This window comes from Dermacentor silvarum, chromosome 4 (genome assembly GCF_013339745.2).
Source record: "Dermacentor silvarum isolate Dsil-2018 chromosome 4, BIME_Dsil_1.4, whole genome shotgun sequence".
In the NCBI taxonomy this organism is placed as follows: domain Eukaryota; kingdom Metazoa; phylum Arthropoda; class Arachnida; order Ixodida; family Ixodidae; genus Dermacentor; species Dermacentor silvarum.
In genome coordinates, this window is record NC_051157.2 from 153,284,355 (window position 1) to 153,307,422 (window position 23,068).

At 48.0% G+C, this 23,068-nt stretch overlaps 1 long non-coding RNA gene across 1 annotated transcript; it reads left to right on the forward strand.

The window, feature by feature from the left end:
- The first annotated feature begins 207 nt into the window (after positions 1 to 207).
- Positions 208 to 20,252, forward strand: LOC125944821 (uncharacterized). The gene is made up of 3 exons (XR_007466528.1): positions 208 to 336; positions 10,046 to 10,162; positions 20,162 to 20,252. It is a non-coding gene; the product is annotated as an uncharacterized LOC125944821 (long non-coding RNA).
- The last annotated feature ends 2,816 nt before the right edge of the window (positions 20,253 to 23,068 follow it).

A 23,068-nucleotide genomic window follows, 5' to 3' on the forward strand; every position in this document is an offset into this window, starting at 1 on the left:
TCCGTGTACAGCTGCAACCCGCGTAAGCTATTTTGCAGTTTCTGGCCAGATCAATAAATTCTTTATTACACTTTATACATGACAGCCGTATTGCTAAAATGTTAATCGCATTACCGTCGACAGTCATAGTGAGATGGGTTCTGCGGAATACATTTGTAATGAACGCTGTCGAAGCATCGATATTCTTGTTCTTAGAGGCTATTTTTCATAATGTGAGCTTTTAGATTTACGGAAATACAGGTCAAATATATGCTATGTTTACAGGAACCTCGCGGTAATTGCACCTGTTACATAAAGGAATGTGAACGGACTTACAAAGACGGAACGCCTTGTTTGGTGAGTAAATTACCTCTTTGTATCTTGCATTTTATATTGATTTTCATGTTAGAGGTAATGGTTCCGTACAGTATATTTTTTTGTTGTAATATGCCATGAAATGCTTTATTTTACAAGTCTTCACAATAAGCGCCAAGCTAAATTTGCATTTGAATGAACTCCAAAAAGAAATGTTTTGTTTTTTATTTCGAAGTATGCCGAACAGAAGCACCAAATTATAAGTGTTTCAATGCAATCGAGTATTTGTTCCTTCATTTGCCGTTCGAGGCATGGAAAGATTGCCTCTAAGCCTCAAAATATTTACAGGGAAGAAATTTTTGCATGTAAGGTGCAGCGTAAATCTTGTTTCTGTCTCAGTACCCGCCGTGGTTGCTCAATGGCAATGGTGTTGGGCTGCTGAGCACGAGGTCGCGGGATCGATTCCCGGCCACGGCGGCCGCATTTAGATGGGGGCGAAATGCGAAAAGACCCATGTACTTAAATTTAGGTGCACGTTAAAGAACCCCAGGTGGTTCAAATTTTCGGAGTCCACCACTACGGCATGCCTCACAATGAGATCGTGGTTTTGGCACGTAAAAGCCTATAATTTATTTTTTTTCTGTCTCAGTGTTGTTGGATACCTCGCACAGAATACCGTAACAAATGCAAGCAAGAATATCCTTCTTATTTGTCTCATTAGTGTTTCATCGCCGTTTCAACCTTAAACTGCGCTTAATGTACATAAAGGCGACGTTAAAGAAACACTAAAGTTTTCGGTCCTTCTATGTGCTCATGCGAATGATGTACTCGATTCCTTTGTCATTTTAATTTGCAAAGTGCGCGAGATGACGCGAGCATGGCGTGTCGGATGGCTGGGTGCAATAGATGGCTACAAAGATGATGGGCTGCGTGAGTTTGCCACGAACGATCCAAGCGTCACAACAACAACAAAAAAAGCAAAAACAAGCACCAATTGACAAAGTACACGGGGTGAAAGCGCAGATGGTGAAGAATAAGGAGGACAGAGGGCAGCAAGGGCGGAGAAGACACATCGGCGGCGGGAAGAAGCGAAAGCGGCTGAGTTGCAGAGGTGCGAGCCTAACGGGTGCTTGGACCCGATCTCGCGAGGCCTCTACCTAGCTAGTTCTGCACTTCCCGATGACCTGGTGTCTTCTTCGTAACAGGCTGTGGTTTTCACGGCCGCGACTGCTCTGCTCAACCTGGGATACGAGGCGCGGAAGAGCGGATTGCTGGGTGCTTGGGCCTCGACCCCAACGACTTTGACTCCATCGCTGTCTGTCTTCTGGGGAGCGTGGGACGTCCCGCTATGACTACTTCCCGACTGAAAAGTGACAGTCGAGCGCATCGTCATGTAGGTCGCCCGTAAATAAGTGCTCACCTCCGACTACTGTCTTATTCGGCTCGCGCTATCCTGAACTGGATTGCTCAAAGGCTATCATCACAGCTAACTGGTTAATTCGTCATTTGCTGGTGACTTTCTTTGCTGTTATTATAGCTTGATAACTTAGTGAACTCTCTGTTGACTCCGTAGCTTATTAATTTGTGACGTGCCTTAACCGTCCTTCTGCATTTCATATTGTTACCGGGAAATTTACAGAAAAGGGGGTTTATTTACACTATGTACAAGGAGACTAAAAGTTGGCCAGCAACAACAAAGATGGCGAACCACAGTTTCACCTCTTCCTCGTCTCGTCGGCTCTATGCTTCAGCATCTTCTTTGTCCGCCGGACAACTGGCTCATAACACTACCCTCCGGCGGCGAAAGCACCGACTCGGTGCAGGTGAACGAAGGCTACATGAACAAAAAATAAAACTAGCACACAAGGTATTAAGGGGTGTCTGGGGAACGATAGGGCTTGAGACGGACAACGTGTACATTGTATTTGCGGGGATGAGCAGAGGATGACGAAGGCAGTAGTGGAGCGATTTCATAGGTAACATCAATCACTTGGCGGCAAACGCGATATGGAGCGGTGTACTGGAAGAGCAGTTTTTCGGATAAGCCAACGCGTCGTACCGGGGACCACAGGAGAACGAGCGATCCAGGGATAAAGTGGGTGGTCCTGTGGTGGCTGTTGTAGGGAGACTGCTGGTGTATTTGGGACTCATAAAATCGAGTGCGAGTAACTGGACGTGCATGGTCGGCACGTGCAATAGTCTCTCGAGCATATTCAGGTGGGCACCCAGAAGAAAGCAGCAGGGTGTCCATGGGCAATGTAGGGTTTCGACCGTATAAAAGGAAAAATGGCGAATAACCAGCGGTCTCGTGCCTGGAAGTGTTGTATGCTAATGTCACAAAGGGTAGTGCAATGTCCCAGTCGTGGTGGTCGGCAGACAGATAAATGGCTAACATGTCGGTAAGGGTGCGGTTCAGGCGTTCTGTCAAGCTATTCGTCTGTGGATGGTCGGCTGTAGTCAGTTTATGTTGCGTCGCGCAGGATCTTAGAATGTCATCGATCACCCGGGACAGGAACTGTCTGCCGCGGTGAGTGAGCAGTTGTCGAGGAGCTCCATGCTAGAGTATGACGTTATGCAGCAAGAAGTCTGCAACATCGTTGGCACAGCTAGTGGGAAGTGCACGCGTAATGGCAAAGCGCGTCGCATAATCTGTGGCAACGGCGACCTACTTGTTTCCAGAGGCGGATAGGAGAAACGGACCAAGTAAATCGAAGCCGACGCGGTGAAAAGGCTCGTAAGGAATGTCCAGAGGATGAAGATGACCTGCAGGGGGTAGAGTGAACTTTTTTCGGTGCTGACAAAGGTCGCATGAGCCCACGTAACGGCGCACTGAGCGGGATATCCCAGGCCAATAGAAACGGCGGCATGCGCGGTCGTATGTGTGTGACACGCCAAGATGTCCCGCCGTTGGTGTCATGTAGCTGCGCCAGTACAGTGGAACGGAGGTGAGCCGGGATGACTAACGACAGGTCAGGGCCGTCAGGGAGTAAACTGCGACGATATAACGTTATTGTTTAGGAGTACAAAGAGGCGTAGGGAGTGGAATTCAGGAGCGTGGGAGTGGAAATTTTTGATGATCTTGCGTAGAGACGCGTCAACGCGTTGATCGGCAGAGATGTTGAAGAGTTGAGAGATGGAAAGAACACACGGGCTGGAGTCGCTCAGGGCAGCGTCCGGTGGGTCTACTGGGTATCTGGAGAGGCAGTCGGCCTCCTGGTGCAAGCGGCCAGACTTGTAAACGACGGTATACGAGTATTCTTGAAATCGCAGTGCCCAACGACAAAGGCGACCAGTGGGATATTTGAGAGAAGACAGCCAGCATAGATCATGGTGGTCAGTAATGACGGTGAAGGGTCGGCCGTAGAGGTAAGGGCGAAACTTGGCGGTGGCCCAAACTAGAGCGAGACACTCTCGCTCTGTGATCGAATAGTTTTGCTCAGCCGAGGAATGAAGGCGACTGGTATAAGCAATAACGCAGTGCAGACCATGCTGGCGTCGGGCTAGAACTGTGCCGATTCCATGGCGTTGGTACGGATTTCTGTGGGCGCAGATTCGTCGAAGTGAGCCAACACTGGTGCTGATGTCAGTATTCAAATCAGCTGTGAGACGGCGGACGCTTGTGCAGGACTCCAAGAAAAAGTCGCGTCTTAAGAAGGCAGGTGAGTGGTCATGCTAGTGCTGCAAAATCTTTCAGAAACCACCGAAAACAAGAACACAGGCCGAAAAAGGAACGGACGTCCTGAGTAGAGCGAGGTGTCGGAAAGTTGGCAACAGCGCTAACTTTGGCAGGGTCGGGCCGTATACCTGTAGCATCGACAAGATGGCCAAGTACAATGACCTCGCGGCGACCGAAGCGGCATTTGGCAGAGTTAAGTTGAAGACCTGCATTGCGAAGGATGCGCAGAATAGCCGAGAGTCTACCTAGATGACTGGAGAACGTAGGCGAGAAATTGACGACGTCATCGAGATAGCACAGGCAAGTAGACCACTTGAAATCACGAAGACGGGAGTCCATCATTCTTTCGAATGTTGCGGGGGCATTGCACAAGCCAAATGGCATAACTTTGAACTGGTAGAGCCCATAGGTTGTTGTAAAGGCGGTCTTCTCCCTGTGTTTTTCGTCAACGGCGATTAGCCAATAGCCGGACCGAAGGTCTATAGAAGAAAAGCACTGTGCGCCATGTGAAGAGTCGAGGGCCTCGTCAATTCATAGCAGAGGATACATTTCCTTTTTAGTATTCTTGTTTAGATGGCGATAGTCGACGCAGAACCGCCAGGTGTTGTCTTTTTTTCTGGAATGAACCACAGGGGACGCCCAAGGACTCGTAGATGGTTCGAAGATGTCCTTTGTAAGCATCTTATCGACTTCCGTTTGAATTACGCGCCGTTCAGTCGAAGACACTCGGTAAGGACGCCTATGGATGGGACTGGCGTTGCCGGTGTGAACGCGATGAGTCACAACTTTTGTCTGGTTGAGATGGGGCGAAGCAAAATCGAAAACGTCGCTGCAAGCGGCTAGCAAGCGACGAAGGTCGTCAGACTGAGCAACCGAAAGGTCGGGGGCGATCATGGCGTCAGAATGTGCATCAAATGAAGTACTAGTGTTAGCGCTTTCAGAAGACAGGGGCGCATCGATAGTAAGGGCCACAGGTTCGTGCGCGTCTAAAGGCGCTATGCTTTCCAGCGTGATACCTTCGGGAAGAAACTGTGGAGTGCGTCCAAAGTTCAGAATAGGGATACATGCCCGGTTCGCAGAAACAGTCACAACAGAGTGAGGGAGGGCTACATGCCTTGTTAAAAGATCGTCTAGAGAAAGGGAGATGACGTAGTCGCCGTCACAAATGGCGGAATCTGAGGTCAGTGTGACATACGTCGCGGCGGCTGGTCGAAGGCGAACAAACTCGCCGGCACATAAACGTGGCTGTGACTCGGTGGGAAGATCGGGTACAGAAGGAAATTCGAACTGGAGAAGGCCAGAAGAGCAGTCGATGAGGGCAGAATGGGTACTCAGGAAGTCGTGGCCGAGGATGACTTCATGTGGATACTGCTGCAGAACGGCGAATAGAACTGAGGTCTGGCGGGTTGGGAAGCTCACACGCGCAGTGCACATCCCAACGACGCAAGATGTACCGCTGACGGCTACACGAACGACAGGCGACGCCGCGGGCGTCAGAACCTTGCGAAGATGACAAGAAAGGCGAGCGCTCATAACCGATAATTGCGCCCCTGTGTCTATGAGCGCCGAAACAGGCACGCCATCCACTTCTATGTCCAAAAGGTTTTGTCGGGTGGTCAGGGTGAACAGTGGATTTCTGGGTCGGTTGGTCAATGCAACATCACCTCTGGGAGCTGCACCGGTCAGTTTTCCGAATAGGGACGGCGAGGATACGGCGACGGTGAGCGATGGGCAATCGGTGAGCGAGAACGCCGGTTCTGTGGGGACGGTGAGCGGCGGTCGTATCGTGGAGTCGGAGCTCCCAGATCACAGTGCGGCAAGTTATTGTGTTCATGAAAAGGCGAGGACCGGGTGTCTTCCGGGCGGTAAGCGTACGCGGGACCAGGAGACCAAATCTGACGGTAGCAAAAATGGCGGGAAATATGACCTACTCCACCGCAATTAAAGCATAATGGCTTGTCATCATGTATGTGGCACTGGTTTGGGTCGCGGTATCGGAGGTAGGTCGATTGTGGGCGTGGAGGTCGAAAGAAATTGCCGACCGTAGGGCTACTTACAGAACAGATCGGACGGATGCCTGCGTTCGCCAGCTCTTCGCGTACGACAGCTTGAACCAGAGATACTGCTGGGCGGGACTCGTCGTAAGAACGTGTCGGGGGAACCGACGGAGACGCAGCCTCAGTCTCGCGCCGGACAAGACACAGGAAGTTTTCGGCACCAGGTGGCTGGACGTCCTCACACGATGAGCTAGCCGTGGTATTAGGGAGCCGAACGAATTGTTGTGAGACACGACGGCTCTTTGCTTCTTCAAAGCGTCGGGACTCTCTTATAATGTCGTCGACCGTCGAGCAGTCCTTGTATACGAGTAAATTAAAGGCTTCGTCTGCGACGCCTTTAAGAATGTGACTGACCTTTTGAGCTTCGAGCATCTTGTCATCGACCCGCCGACAGAGTGGTAATACATCTTGAATGTACACAACGTATGGTTCAGTAGATGTTTGGGCCCGGCATGAAAGTTCCTTCTTGGCGGCTCGCTGGCGGCCAACTGGCTTCCCAAATAGTTTCTGCAGTTTTTGCTTGCAAGTGTCCCAATTGATCAATTCCTACTCGTGTATTCGGAACCAAGTACGGGCCGTTCCAATGAGGTAATAAATGATGTTAGCCAGCATTATAGTCGGTTCCCAATGGTTGTTCTTGCTGGCGTGTTCGTATTCGATTAGCCAGTCTTCAACGTTCATGTTGTCAGTGCCCGAGAAGGCGCTAGGGTCCCGGAGTTGGGTCAAGACAATCGGTGCTGTGGTAGCCGAAGCCGAAGCAGCGGCCCTCTTCGGTGGATATGGTCGAAGGGCACACGAGATTTCCGCTTCGAAGTTCCGTGGTGTTCTGGTGATATACCGAGCACCTTCACCAAGATGTTACGGGGAGATTTACAGGAAAGGGGGTTTATTTACGCTATGTACAAGGAGACTAAAAGTTGGCCAGCAGCAACAAAGATGGCGAACCACAGTTTAACCTCTTCCTCGTCCCCTTGGCTCTATACTTCAACATCTTCTTTGGCCGTCGGACAACCGGCTCATAATAATATGTAACGCTAGCCTAACGAGCTCCGAGTTTTTGTGGTCCCACTGGTTGTGAGTGTTGTTGGCCCCACTGGTTGTGAGTGTTGTGGTCCCACTGATTGTGAGTGTTAGTTTATATTATTGACAAAGTCATCATTCGTGTGTTTGCAAGCAGCCTTGTCTTTTATTAAAAACACCGAGGCGTAGCACCTCGGATGCTTGTTTGAATGATTCCTTAAAAAACTGTCAGCCCTTCCGCTGAGGTGGAGATAGAAGACCAGCGAAGCTGCACTATGGTGGGAATTATGTATTTCCAATCATGACTATTCAGATGTGATGGTGTAACTGGTTATTTGAACTATTCAAACTGAGAAATATATATGAGGTGGCGGTTTTCATTTATTTAGTGACCACAGGGATCATGGCCTTATGGTTGCTACGGTAAACCACCATAGGGTGTACGGCAAAGGTTGGCACGTTCTTCATAAACACGTTACCAACGCCGCACGCGTACGGTGCGAACGCGGGCAAAACGCCGCCGCCGTCGACAACAGTTCTGGGCGTTGTTTGTGTGACCGCACACAACTGCTGTCAAAACGCTGGCGTGAGGAAGTGCGCCAGCAGCAGCGGGCGAAGGTACATGTGATCTAAGGGTTCAACGGAAACTGAGCCGCGAAAGCGAAGCGCATACAAAGGTAGGAGCCAATAGAGCACTGCACGGGCTCGGGCTTACCCGAAAGCCCGGGCCCGGCCCGGCCCGTGGGCCGGGCCGGGCCGGGTAGAGGAGTTTTTTCACGGGCTCGGGCCGGGCTCGGGCACGGCGTGTGCTTTTTGACCCGGGCCCGGGCCGGGCTCGGGTTTTTTGACGCGGGCCCGGGCTGGGCTCGGGCTTTCTGCGAGTTATTCTCGGGCTTCTCAACTCTGAAAAACATGTATTTTTCGGTCTCGGGCCGGGTTCGGGCCGGTTTCGAGTCGGGCTCGGGCCGGGCTCGGGCTTAAGGTAGAGGGGTGGCGGGCCGGGCCGGGCGGGTAACCTAGGTTATTTCCGGGCCAGGGCCGGGCCCGGGTCTCGCCATAAAAGTTTTGATCGGGCTCGGGCGGGCCGTCCAATGTGAAAACGGGCCCGGGCCGGGCCCGGGCCGCAAAAATCGGCCCGTGCAGTGCTCTAGGAGCCAAGGTAAATATACCTGGTAGCGAAGCTTCCATACAAGCCCATGCGTTCAAAACATGGCGGTTCATCTGCGGTTCATGGAGCTTAGCGCCATCTGTGTGAAGAGGGAACACTTCCGGGGGAAAATATAATTTGACGTCATATCCGTTAAAACAGAAGTGACGTCATCTTGCTTTCAAAGGCACGAAATTTGTTTTCGAAAGCCTGCCATTAGAACCGTACATCGTATTTAAATGCCCCGCCATTCAACTTGATGGGCATTTTGAGCTTTCAACGCGCAAAGCGATGCAGGAAAAAGTTCCACCGTGCGGGTGTCGAAATCGCATCGCTGCACGGAACATACCTTCGCTGGAGGCCGACGAACGCTTTGAGCGTAGAGTGCTCGTCCTTTCGTCGAACGCCAAGCCTGTTGGCCAGCGCTGTTCCACAAAAACAACTAAAGTGAACAACTATCTGGCGGTCGCAACTCACAACTTTTGACTAAACAGGTTAATAAACAATGAAACTATCCCCGTCACCAGATTCCGACAAACGTCTACAAGCAAAGCAACACAACATGTGAGGGGGGCGTGAACTTTACGAGCCCGCCTTTCTGTCCACTGCAAGAGCTGCATTGCATTGCAAGTGATAGCGGCGTCAACGCCCGCCGCTATCGGTGGGCGCTGAAAAAAGGTATTTATTGATAATGATCAAGTAAAATAGAGTTGTTATTTTTTCGGCATGCGTATATAAAATTGACTATGAATTTTATTTTCGTTGAAGAATTCAAACTGTGTCTCGCTTTACCTAAAAAACGCTTTTTTATTTCCCAATGTTTGTTCCCTCCAAACATTGTCGCGCTTTAATCGCTGCTCCCATAACCACCCTTGCCGATGTCGGTAATAATTCGTTCTGAACCGCTTTTCGCCCGAAGCTTCGCGACCATTTGGATCGACCTTGTAGGAGCCGTGTTGCAGATCACTTTACAGATAAGGTGCGCGCAACCGCCCGGCGCCGCAGAAAGTACAAGTTGCTCGCAGAGCAGAATGAACAACCCCTCCCGCGCTGCCTTCCCGCTGTCCTCTTTTCGCTGGAGAGATTGAGCCGCCAGTTCCCCGTCGCTCGTGGTATCATTCCTCCGAGCGAACGGCACGCGGCCGGGCCATGGCGAGTCGTAAGAGCAACTGATAAGAGCGCTAGCGCGATGTCTACGCGACGGGATGGCTAAGCGCCGTTGTTGACACTGTTAGGGGATGAGAGAGCCCAGAGAGAGTCTGCGGCAGAGGCTGCAGAGGCCGGCACGACTGCACGCATACGCCGCAGTGGGATAGTGGGCACGCGCACGCGCAGTCCAGTGTGCCTCGATGCCCTCCTCGCCCACCGCTTCCCTTCCACTGGGAAGTCGCGTTTGCTCTCCGCCGTGCGTTCGCTCTCGTTGAAAGTGCGCGTCCCTCGCCCTCGCGCGCTTTGACTAGCACATACAGCATACGGCAAGTGAGTTGTTTTTTGCTACATCCGAACGCGTCCATCGAAGAGTGAGCCCTTAACAGCTTCGCTGTAAAAAGCTTTATCATCACTCATACAGAGTGACGCACAAATGAGAAGGTATTCGAAGGTGGGGTACCAGCAATATTTTTGAAGGCTGCTTGAAAGATTACCCCGCTTGAAGCTGTGCAAGCAGGAAATACTTTACAATTGATCTAAACATCTCTGATATGTGTGATAAATTGATCACACATGTTCTCACGGACCACACACGTTTTCGCAGATCGCACTGTTCTCACAGATCACAAAGTGTTCTTACAGTTCTAGCAGCTCGCTATTGCAATTCTAGCAACTGTATCGTTAGAAATTTGTTCATTCCAGGTTTTAACTGGCGGGTACAATGACGAACTTGATTTCAAGCGGGGAACTTGCGAAGCGGGACAATGTATATACACCGAGGTTCAACGAGGCTGTCAAAGCGTCGAGAGAGATCACGCAGTAAGTGTATGGGAAGAAGCAATTGTTTCGTGCTGTTATTGTGACATGGACTAGATAATAAACTCGACCTTGGCTTGAGAGAAATTGGTAATTGCCAAAAGAAGTGATCTCAGCCTCTACCTGAGAATGGTACTGAAGTCAGGGTTTTTGTATAGTTGTTGAGCGGCATTCTATTAGTAGAATAAATTGTTACTTTAACGCAAGGATGTAAAAAAGCGTAATAATGAAAAGACAAATTTATGTGATATTAAAAAAATGTCAATATAAATAACTTGTGGCTGAATTTTTTTCTTTTCAATTAGCAGCTTTCTTTCAGAATGGTATAGCAATTAATGTAGAATTGCACTGCTGAGCTTGAGGTCTAATGTTCAATCCCGGCCACAGCGGCCGTCTTTTAATAGGGCTGAAACGCCACAACGCTCGTGAACTTTTCTTGTGAACATCTCCCAGTTAGGTTGGCCAAACTGGGAGATGTGTTAACGATAGGTTAAAGGAACAGGCAAACAACGTAAAAAAATTGCCCGCCAATCCACCCTGTGAAGGTGGTTGGAAAGCGAAGCTTTTTACGCCACCCTCACGGTGACTGCGGCGCACTTGATATTTCACACACTACAACGTAACTTTAACCACGGCCTTTAATATTATTTACTTCACAACAATGTTCACTACTGCTTTATGATGGGTGTGATATACACTATTAGACTACCCCATAGTGGGGTAGTCTAGAAAATGAACCGAAGCAGTTACTAGGCTGGAAGGGTTTCGAATGACGTCAACCCTCTTTCAAGCAGCTGCATAAGCTTTGCAACAGCTGCAATCTAATCTTACGGACCGCGCCGAGCCTGTTTGCGTTGTTTGCCCGCAGCCCTTATCATCCATCATGTTGGCTCATCACTTTGAAGCTTGTTTTTGTGGTTTTTATTGCGAAAACGAGTGCTTAGTTGTACGCTGAATGCCTGAATTCAAGTAAGCTATACTACTATACCTGCAATTGTTAGCGGTTCGTCGGGATCGTTTTTTGCTTACAACGACGGACACGACACAACCCTTGGCTGGTAGAGGTACAAAGCTTCGCTTTAAAATATGGGTGAAGGAAAACATTTCGAAGGTGTTCTGGCAAGTCATTGTCTGACCTGGGAGGACTGTTCGCCCGACCTTGTAAACCCTTCCGTTATCCAGAAGAGTAAAACGCGTGTAGCAGAAATAGCACAATCTGAAACGGATATCTAGACTTGGGGAGGAATGTGCCAGCAAGACCTACATCATACTTTCAGAAAAAGAGCTGGCATACGCATGCGCAGCTAACCCCTGGCTCGGGCAGCACCTATATATTCGTGAATCATACGCAATAATGGTGCATCCAGACGAAAGACCGAATCCGGATTTGCAGGGCCGGACGGCTCGTCATGTGACCTCACATCAGCGATTTGCCTAGTCCGCGCCTCGTCCGGGAGCCGCGCGGACGGATAACGTCAAGCCGTTTTTCACATCTTGATTCTGGCGGGGTAAAGCCGCCGCTTTAACTTTTAAACACGCAGTGTCTGGCAACCAGTACACTTCTTTCCTGCTCGAGAACAGCCGCATTGCAGTCAGCATCAGTACACTTGGTTTGCTGGGCGCCTGGTTTCAGTATTTCATAGCTCCTGGTATGAACAATGAATTTGTGCGATGATGCCGCCGTTTATTTCAACCACATCGTGGAAGCGTTTCCCACTTTGTGGCACCTCAGCCGTGCAGATTATGCGGACACCGTCACAATCAGGGAATAGTGACTCTCCTGCAAAGAAAAAAAAAATATCAGTCAACTGCTCGCTAGCAGACTACAAAAAAGTAGGACGTGTACAACTACATCAGATATCTGGTTGTTTCAGAACAGTAAATGAATAGTGTAGCAGCGAAAACCAATCACACTCAGTGGTGTAGTTAAGTGTAAAGAAATGAATATTATCTTATGCATGTTTATGCAGAAAGTCGGCGCCGACAGCAAGGCCATACAAAACTTGTGCGCACTCGTGATACCCCTTCCACGTGAACCCTCTGGATCTGCGTTGAATATTTCGGGCGCGATTGAGCTTGTACACTACCACACGAATGCACTTAAAGAGACTTGTGTAGCGGCCTTCGATCAGCACCAAGCTCAGTTTTCAACCGATATACATTTACCACGGCGATCTCTGTAATAACTTGGAAACGTGTGATACTTACCTGAAGCAAGGTACCGCAGTGTGACCTGCGGCACGGTGTAAGAGTATATTTCTTACACCGTGGTTTCCGCTGATATAGAACGGCGCATAACGGTATCCTCCCTTCGTATGCGGGGCCCCCGTGGCGCGAAAGCCAGTTGCAGAAACTTCTCTCTGCTTACACGAAGCAGCCTCCGGTATTCGTCGAGGTCACTCTTCAGGAGCTCTTCGTAGAGCAGGTTTTGGACCCCCAATTATTTCCTTCCCATCCAGTCTTTCCGCCAACAACGCCGTTTTCGTGGAAACAAATCAACGTCCTCGTCAACCTCGAACAGAACAACAGCCATCGCGGCCAAACGCCGCTTTTTGCTGGCCTCCATTTTGTAGGAAGAAACTCTCAAACCAGTCTGGTGCTAGCCAGCGCAGAGGCTGCGGTCGAGAGTAATCCGGCTCGGTGGCGCTGTCGTCTGCTAGGGCTTCGTCCGCCGTGTGGTTGCGCCTGCAGCCGGACGGTCCGTGGCATAGTCGCCCGCGTCCGCTAAAAATCCGGATTCGGTCCTTCGTCTGGATGCACCATAAACGTCGAAGTTCAGCATTCGTCCTTGTCGTCTCGTCTCCGTCCGTGTTTCTTTTTGTGTGTGCTGCCGCTTTTTCCAATAGATAGCCCCGGAAAGTGCGTGAAGTACCCGAAGAGTGCTCACGCATTAAAACTTCAGTGGCGATTCAGCGGTAAGTGCGAGTGAAAGGTGTTGGCATTAAGCGGCACCTCTTTAAGGTCACGCAGCAGACTATCGTGACCATCAGCTGCATTATAACATCATCATCATCATCATCCTATATTTATGTTCACTGCAGGAAGAAGGCCTCGCCCTGCGATCTACAATTATCCCTGTCTTGCGCTAGCGTATTCCAACTTGCGATTGCAAATTTCCTAATTTCATCATCCTATCTTGTTTTCTGCCGACCTCGACTGCGCTTCCATTCTCTTGGTATCAATTCTGTAACTCTAATGGTCCACCGGTTATCCATCCTATGCATTGCTAGCCTGCCAAGCTTCATTTTCCCCTCTTAATGTCGACTAGTATATCGGCTCTCCCCGTTAACTCTCTTATCCACACCGCTCTCTTCCCGTCTCTTAACGTTAGGCCTACCATTTTTCGTTCCATCGCTCTTTTGTGGTCCTTAACTTGTTCTCGAAGTTCGTTGTTAACCTCCAAGTTTCTGTCCCATATGTTAGCCCCAGTAGAATGCAATGATTGTACACCTTTCTTTTCAACGACGGTGGTAAGCTGCTAGTCAGGAGTTGGTAATGCCTGCCGTATGCACTTCAACCAATTTTATTCTTCTGTAAATTTATTTCTCGTGATCAGGGTCCCCTGTGAGTAATTGACCTAGATAAACGTACTCCTTTACAGACTCTAGAGGCTGACTGGCGATCCTGAATTCTTGTTCGCTTGCCAGGCTATTGAACATTATCTTTGTCTGCTGCATAATAAACTTCAACCCAATTCTTACACTTTCACGATTAAGGTCCTCAATCATTTGTTGCCATTCGTCTCCATTGTTGCTGAATAGGACAATGTCATCTGCAAACCGAAGGGTGCTGAGATATTCGCCGTCGATCCTCACTCCTAAGCCTTCCCAGTCTAAGGGCTTGAAAACTTCTAAGCATGCAGTGAATAGCATTGGAGAAATTGTGTCTCCTTGCCTGACCCCTTTCTTGATAGGTAACTTTCTACTTTTCTTCTGGAGAACCAAGGTATCTGTGGAATCTTTGAAGATATTTGCTAAGATATTCACGTATGCCTTCTGTACTCCTTGATCACGCAATGCCTCTATGACTGCTGGTATCTCTACTAAATCAAATGCCTTTTCATAATCTATGAAAGCCATGTAGAGAGGTTGATTGTACTCCGCAGATTTCTCGATTACCTGATTTATGACATGGATATGATCCATCGTAGAATATCCCTTCCTGAAGCCAGCCTGTTCTCTTAGTTGGCTGAAGTCCAGTGTTGCACTGATTCTATTTGAAATTGCCTTGGTGAATATTTCATACAATACTCAGAGCAAGCTAATGGGTCTGTAATTCTTCAATTCTTTAACGTCTCCATTCTTATGGATGAGTATAATGTTGGCGTTCTTCCAACTTTCTGGTACACTTGAAGTCGTGAGGCATTGCGTATAAAGACCCGCGGGCTTTTCAAGCATGATATCTCCTCCACCTTTGATTAAATCGACTGCCATTTCTTCTTCTCCAGCAGCGATTCATCTGGTCATGTCTTGCAAGGCTCTTCTAACTTCATACGTAGTAATAGAAGGGGCCTCTGTATCCTGTTCATCATTACTTCTGTTAAATACGCTTTTCGGAGATAGAGGGAAACTGGAACAGCGGTTACTTTAACGAAAACAACATTTATTTAGGTAAAAGTAAGACGGGGAGACTGGAATGCGGCGTCTCGCTCGGTGCGTAGCCGTCCCTCTTCTCCCTTCTTTCCCGCGCACACCCACGCGCACGGGAGGGGGTTCACTCCGGGCACTCCGGGTTCAAGTTACACGGCCGCCGAAACCGCCGGCCGGCCCCATTCGCACAGAACTGGCGCCATCTATGAGCGCCACGCACCCCAGAAGCGCACACACTTCGAATGAAAGTAGCTTGGCTTCTCTGGGAACTGTACAGGTAAGTATAGAATTCTTCCGCTGTTTTTACTGTGTCATAGAAATTGCTGATGATATTACCCTGCTTATATTTCAGTGCATACATTTTGCCTTGTCCTATGCCAAGCTTTCTTCTTACTGATTTAATGCTGCGTCCATATTTTACGGCTTCCTCAATTTTTCCACGTTATAATTTCGAATATCCCTTAATTTAATCTTGTTGATCAGTTTCGACAGTTCAGCGAATTCTATCTAATCTCTCGAGTTGAACATTTTCATGTTTTGTCGTTTCTTTATTAGGTCCTTTGCTTCTTCGGAGAGCTTACCTACTGGTTGCCTTGGTGCCTTACCTCCCACTTCAATTTCTGCTTCTGAGATCAGCCTAGTTACGGTTTCATTCATTACCTGTATGTTGTCTTCATCTCTTTGTTTTAAAGCTGCATATTTGTTTGCGAGCACCAGCCTGAATTGGTCTGCTTTTACCCTTACTGCGTCTAGGTTGGCCTGTTTCTTCATGATCAACTTTATTCTTTCGCTCTTCACATTGAGAGAAATCCTAGCCCTTATAACCTTTGGTTACTGCACTTACCCTACCGGACACTTCTATATCCTGCACTATGCTGGGATAGGCAGATAGTATGAAATCTATTTCATTGATTGTTTCTCCATTAGAACTTTTCCAGTTCCTCTTCCTCTTGCTGCGCTTCCTGAAGAAGATATTCATTATTCGGAGCCTATTCTTTTCCGCGAGTTCTACCAACATCTCTCCCCTAGCGTTCTTAGAATCGATGGCGTAGTTGCCAATTGCTTGCTCACCAGCCTGCTTTTTCCCCACTTTTGCATTGAAGTCGCCTATGAGTACAGTGTACTGAGTGTGCACCTTTCTCAATGCTAATTCAACATCTTCATAAAACTCATGTATATATGCATACGGCACTATTTATACATACTGTAATGAAGCAGAGGCGCCCCTGGGTATGTGCCGACTGGGTATGTATCTCATCGCCGCCAACTTCTCGCTCTCCTTCACCAGTTTCTTTCTTCTTTCGACTGCCATCAGACGTCATTGGGCCGTGCCACCGGTGTTTCTCACATCATCGACACCGGTTCCCACTCCACCTTGCGACAGCGCCCGTATCGTGTATCGGCCAAAGAGCGACGAGTCATCACAGAGCAAGTGGACGACATGCTCAAACGGGAAGTCATCCGTCCTTCTCAAAGTCCTTGGTCTTCACCTGTCGTGTTGGTAAGAAAAAAAGATGGCTCCATTCGTTTTTGTGTCGACTACAGACGCCTAAACAAGATAACAAGAAAAGACGTTTATCCACTGCCTAGAATCGATGACGCTCTCGACTGCTTGCAAGGCGCAGAATATTTCACTTCCTTGGATCTGCGCTCCGGGTACTGGCAAGTTCCAATGGCCGAACCTGACCGCCTGAAAACCGCATTCGTTACACCCGATGGCCTGTACGAGTTTAACGTCATGCCCTTCGGGTTGTGCAACGCGCCTGCTACTTTTGAGCGTATGATCGATACCATCCTTCGCGGCCACAAATGGAAGACATGTCTATGTTACCTCGACGACATCGTCGTCTTCTCAACCGATTTTCCGACACACCTCGCTCGCCTGCATGACATTCTGACCTGTCTCGCCTCTGCCGGCCTACAGCTCAACCTCAAAAAGTGCCGTTTTGCTGCAAGCAAGTTAACCATCTTGGGTCACGTAGTCTCAAAGGACGGCGTCCTCCCGGACCCAGACAAGCTCCGCGCTGTTGCAGACTTCCCTACGCCCACGTCTATCAAAACCCTCAGAAGTTTTATTGGCTTATGTTCGTATTTTCGTCGCTTCGTACGCAACTTCGCATCCATCATGGCGCCCTTGACAAGTTTACTTTCCGACAGTAACGGCATCGCAGCGTGGTCACCTGAATGTGATGCGGCATTTCAGCAGTTGCGCCACTTGTTGACTTCACCACCTATTCGTCGCCACTACGACCCTGCTGCTCCTACGGAAGTTCACACTGACGCCAGCGAAGTTGGCCTTGGTGCGGCCTTAGCGCAACGGAAAGCTGGTTATGATGAATACGTCGTCGCTTATGCTAGCCGTACTCTGAAGAAAGCAGAATTAAATTACTCAGTGACAGAAAAGGAGTTCCTGGCGATCGTCTGGGCACTAAGCAAGTTTCGTCCATACCTTTACGGCCGTTCTTTCGCCGTAGTTACAGACCACCATGCCCTTTGTTGGCTTTCTTCCTTGAAAGACCCGTCGGGACGCTTAGGACGTTGGGCGCTTCGCTTGCAAGAGTACGACATCCGCGTCATGTACCGCTCCGGTCGCAAGCACTCCGACGCTGATGCGCTCTCCCGCTCCCCACTGACGCCTGACTTGGCGCCTTTGTCAGATTCCGCGTCCACCCTGTCACCATTGACCATCACCGACATGCACACAGAGCAGCGCAAGGACCCAACACTTGCAATGTTACTTGACTACCTTGCCGCTCCGTCTGATGTCCCTTCGACACGAGCACTGCGTCGCCAAGCAACCCACTTTTCCGTGCGAGACAACATTCTATATCGCCGCAACTATATGCCGGACGGTCGGAAATGGCTCCTTGCTATACCTCGTCATATGCGCTCTGACATCTGCGCATCTTTTCACGCTGATCCCCTAAGCGCTCTTGCCGGCGTCCTCAAAACTTACACAAGGTTGCGTCAGCGCTATTATTGGCGAGGCATGTACAACTTTGTGCAAAAGTACATTCAGGCTTGTACTACTTGCCAACAGGGCAAGACACCTACACACCATTTCACAGGACCGTTGCAGCCGCTACCATGCCCGGCTCGTCCGTTCGACCGCGTCGGCATCGACCTCTACGGCCCGCTTCCATGCAGCGGGCGTGTAAATCGGTGGATTATTGTCGGCGTAGATCATCTTACTCGCTACGCTGAGACTGCAGCTCTGCCGGCAGCGACCGCCCGTGAAGTTGGGTTTTTCATCCTTCGCAATTTTGTTCTTCGCCATGGTGCTCCCCGAGAACTACTGAGTGATAGGGGCCGTGTCTTCTTGTCGGAGGGTGTCGAAGCCCTCCTCACGGAGTGCAGGATCATTCACCGAAAATCGACCGCATACCATCCGCAAACCAACGGCCTGACCGAACGGTTCAATCGAACACTTGGCGACATGTTGCGGATGTATATTTCATCCGACCACTCCAACTGGGACACCGTGCTCCCCTTTGTCACGTTCGCATACAACACCGCGACGCAAGCGACTACCGGCTTTTCCCCGTTTTTCCTTGTGTATGGCCGAGAGCCTTCCTGCCCTTTGGACACCATACTGCCGTACCAACCTGACGCCGCAGAGTACACTCCGCTTTCCGAAGTCGCCAAGTATGCTGAAGATTGCCGTCAGCTGGCACGTTCCCTCACTAGCGAGACTCAAGAACGTCAAAAGACACGACATGACGATACTCATCAACCACCACCGAGCTTTGCTCCCGGTTCACTTGTTTGGCTTTGGATACCAGTCCATATTCCTGGCCTCTCTTCCAAACTCCTGGCGCGTTATGACGGTCCGTACCATATCATCAATGCCACTTCACCGGTCAACTACATCGTTGAGCCGCTCACAGTGTCACCAGACCTGCGTCGTCGCGGGCGAGAGACAGTACATGTCAACCGCCTGAAACCGTATTACGACCCACTCATCTTCTCTGAGCCCTGAGTCGCCAGGGTGGCTATGCTTCGCTCCCGGGGCATTGTAATGAAGCAGAGGTGCCCCTGGGTATGTGCCGACTGAGGAGGAAGACGAAGGACCGTGCCGTGATCGCGAGAGAACCCCGTGCTACAAACAGTCCTTGCAGTGCCTACCAGTACCTAGCGTTCTTACAACGTTATCGACGACAATAAACCTCGTCGCATTACGTATATACGCTCTTTTAAGCTCGCCCATATTTTCTCCATCTCTTCCACGTGACCGATTTCCAACACTTCACACATGCAATATTTTCCACTGCGACATTAATAATGCTAATGCTGTAAAAGTCTTGCTGTTCCTAATAAGCTTGAATACAAATAATTGATGCCATTTCAACCAACTAGGTTATTTTGATGGCATTTTTCATGCGAGTAGCATTCTTTGGAGCTGTCATTCAGTTTGCAGTATGTCTTCTCTCCACGTCTGACCTCTTTCATGCCAACTTTGTTCACTGGGTAGTCCATGGTCTAATGGCTGCTCCTGTAGAGTGGTATACTAGAGCGCACTGCAATGTAAAGTGAACCAAGTTAGAAATGAACCGTCGGACTAACTTTCCACTGCAAAAGTGCCACTATTCAATTAACCTCTTTTACGCCAAATAATGCGCCAGAATGTTTTAACCACGTACCTTTCTAAAAAATTAACCCTGGGGCTTTACGTGCGAGTACCATGATCTCATTATGAGCAACACCGCAGTGGAGAACTGCAAAATTATTTTAACCGCCTGGTGTTCTTTAACGTGCGCCTAAATCTCAGTGCATGCATGTTCTTGCATTTCGCCCTCATCGAGAGGGAGAGAATAAACATCTGTATTATGTAAATGGAGCTTTGGAAAGGCGTCCTCATTCCAGAATGCCTTGAGCTCGGGCCGCGTCCTGGGCACTCGCAATCAGCCGTTGTTCATCCTCGATGTCGGAGCTGGCCAAGGCTCTCTGCCAAAGCTCGTTGGTTTGAAATGCGACCGCCGTGGTCTGGATAAAACCCTCGAGCTTCGGAGCAGAGCACTAGAGCAACTCAGTTACTACGGCGGGTTACCAACAGACGTTTAAGTGAACGCCGCAATGTTTAATGCGAAATCAAATAAACTTATTTACAAGGGTAATTTACGGATAGTGCTTTGTTGTTATAACGTACGTCAGTGATTTTCCTTTAAAAAGCAATCGAAAAATTTTGAGTGCAATCTAAGAGACACTGAGGGCAAACTAAAACAGGGAAAATATTGTGCCCGCATCAAATAGATTGGATAAAAAACTGGGCAAGCAGTAGTCATTTCATATTTTTGCTCTGCTACCTTGTGAGACACCTTCTAGGTCACGCATAAGAGTAGTGCTCAAAAGCCAGTGTTGTGCACAAAATTGGAGGTCGCAGTTTACTTGTATTTCACAGATATCTTCCTTTCAGCTTCATCCCCACATTCCAGTCGGTTGCGCGTTCACCTGCTTACAAGAAGGACGGAGAGAGTTTGATTATCATCCCCTGGGCACACGTTGTAGGGTAAGAAAGCTTGTTAAAATTTTTGTCATGCTTTCATTAGCTTATTCTTTAGCCCTTTATTATAGCAATTAGGGTACATCACATGGCTGACAAATAGTTTTTGCTAGAACATCGGTGTCGCCATAAATGTGGATGGCATAAAAACTTCTCATTTTATTAACGCTCCTCTTGCGGATGTTAGAAGAAAAGCTATTACACATCGAGAAGTGTCCTCGAGAGCTGGTACAATATTTGTAGCTTGACTCGCGATAATTTGCTCTATATCTCTTAGAGTTCATTTGCGGAAGCTGTACATTATTGTAAGATGACGCGTTATTTTAAATCTAGTCTGTACAGCTTGAATAGCGGTAGTTTGTTTGAGTTCAATCATATCGAAGTGAGCATGCACGAGAGGATGGTGGCTGCTTCCAGTGCGTTGCCACGTGGGAACGATACTGGCGAGGCCAGTCTGCTTGTTACTCTGTAGTGTGAAAGCTGGCAAGTAATTGTTTGCTCGGAATAGGATTATCAGCCTAGTGGTGTTTCCATCGTTTGCGTCGACTTTCTCTGTGTATAATTTCCAAGAAAAGTGCAGGTGTCCAAATTACTTGCAGTATTGCTCGCTGAGGTTAGGGAAAAAAAGTCAGGCGACCCATGATAAGTTGCAATTTCCTTACGCAGTTTTCAGGGCAGATCTTTCCTACGAGAAGACGATGCAATAATTTCAGAAGACCGCAAATATACTGCACTTAAAAACGCTCTCCATATATGAATCACGAGATTTAAACGTCGTTTGCATATAATGATGCAGAGCACTTGTTCCACAAGCATTTATTATATGCCATGTTCTTCTCAATAACGTTAAACTTTTCACGCACATCAGCCTTTTCCTTTCACTTTATCTGCATTTTATCCAAATGGGTGTTAGATTTCTTCCAGTGCCATTAGACAAATCATACGCCATTCTTTGAACGCACGTATAATGTCCTGGAGCGCTTGAATAATTTCTTAACGGCAGAGACCGTAAATAACCAAAAGCAAAGGTTTGCGGCAGCAGGACGAAAGGTTTTGTAGGTATTTACAGCCTTTAACCTACAGAACCCTCAAATCGTCAATATCCTGCCCCAATTTTCATGAAATACACAAACGGTGGCTTGCTTAGTTGATAAAAGATACAGCGGGCGCCTCATATAATGCACAAAAATATGAATAACATGAGGGTTCACTAAATATTTCCGCACCTCCTAATTAAGTCAGAAGTTTTGCAACCCGTTGCCCTCCAAGTTCTACCATTCTCAACATATATCAACATGAAATAAGGCAGAGTTATCTGTGTTCATGAGAAAATACAGCGGAAGGCGGTCATATATTACCTTCAAGGCCTTGATAACATAATTTGTCACAAAACCTGTATTTTGTAGACACGAATTTACTTTTGCTTGCACATTAGATTTCATGTTCGGCCGAGTTTCAATATATGTTTTTTTCTGTGTGCCTATGATATAGTTCTCCCACGACAGCGGGCAAAATTCCGCATGCCGTTTGTAAAAAAAAAAAAAAACACTAATAACGCTTTGTAGTGCCTGCATTCGTAACTCACTGCAAAGGCCGTAATTAACCAACACGCTTTAAAGCTTGCTTACGAGAAAGCTTTAGCTGGGGTGCTCCTATTTAGCTAAATACATGTAAAAGGAGAATTCCTTTTTCTTGGCAACCACTACGCCAAATTTGACAAGGTTTGTTGGATTTAAAAGAAAGACTTAAAATCTGGTAACTCTTGGTTTGGAATTTTTTATTTAGCTCATCAGTGATTTATTAAAAAAGCGCGAAAATTGCAAATTTTCAGAAAGCGAAACTATCCAGTTTACAACTCTGTAACTCAGCAATGAAAAATGATATCACAATTCCGTGCATTGCGCCTAATAGTACATCTAAAACGGACAAAATTGATATATTACGCATGAATGTTAAAAAATTTCGCATTGTGGAAATGCAGCTTTTGCATAGCCCTTGTATACAACGTAACGAATTCACGCAAATATAAATTGACATATCGGATTTGTGCGCCTTGAATGATCTAATGGATGCCGTTTACAGAATCGTGATAGCAGTTCTTGATGACAGGTATAAATTTGTAAACTTCGTGCTTCTATTTTTTTCGAACTCGCGTATTTTTGACAATTCTTTTTAAAGAATTTGCGCTTCCAGCGGTCCCTAGAATTTAGCTTTCTCTCTCAAATGCAACAAGTTTCATTAAAATCAGTCCAGGGGTTTTCTCAGACAATAATTTCTGCGTTTTACATGTACTTAAAGCAGCCTCTTAAACATCATCCATAACATGTCCTCTACTTTCACGAACTATAAACAAGTCGACTGGTTTATTTCACCGAGGACACTGCTCGTACCTCGTATTGCGCAGAAAAAATGGAGGGGATACGAAGGTTTATTAACTTTTGCCAAGTTTAGCGAGGCATTATACGAGTGACGTGACGCCTATTCAACAAGTAGGAACTCGGAGCATCATAATGTTCTCTTTGGGACGCTGTGAAACATAGTGGATACATGTAGTATAGCGATTTTCTAAAGAAATGTTTTCGAAAGGCTAAACACATTCTCACAAATATAACTGCGCTTGCTCAATGACCATTATGCGCACCCATTCAAAAATCACGCGCCATTCCGCTGCTGTGAAGTTGGATTACCAGCGAAACAGTTTAGCACATGACATTGAGGTGACACAGAATTTGATCAAAGCTATGAGCAAATTTTATTTCATGGTGGTTGCTTCCATTTAATGCTGTTTTTTGGTGGCTGCTTCCCCGAACCAGTTAGGCA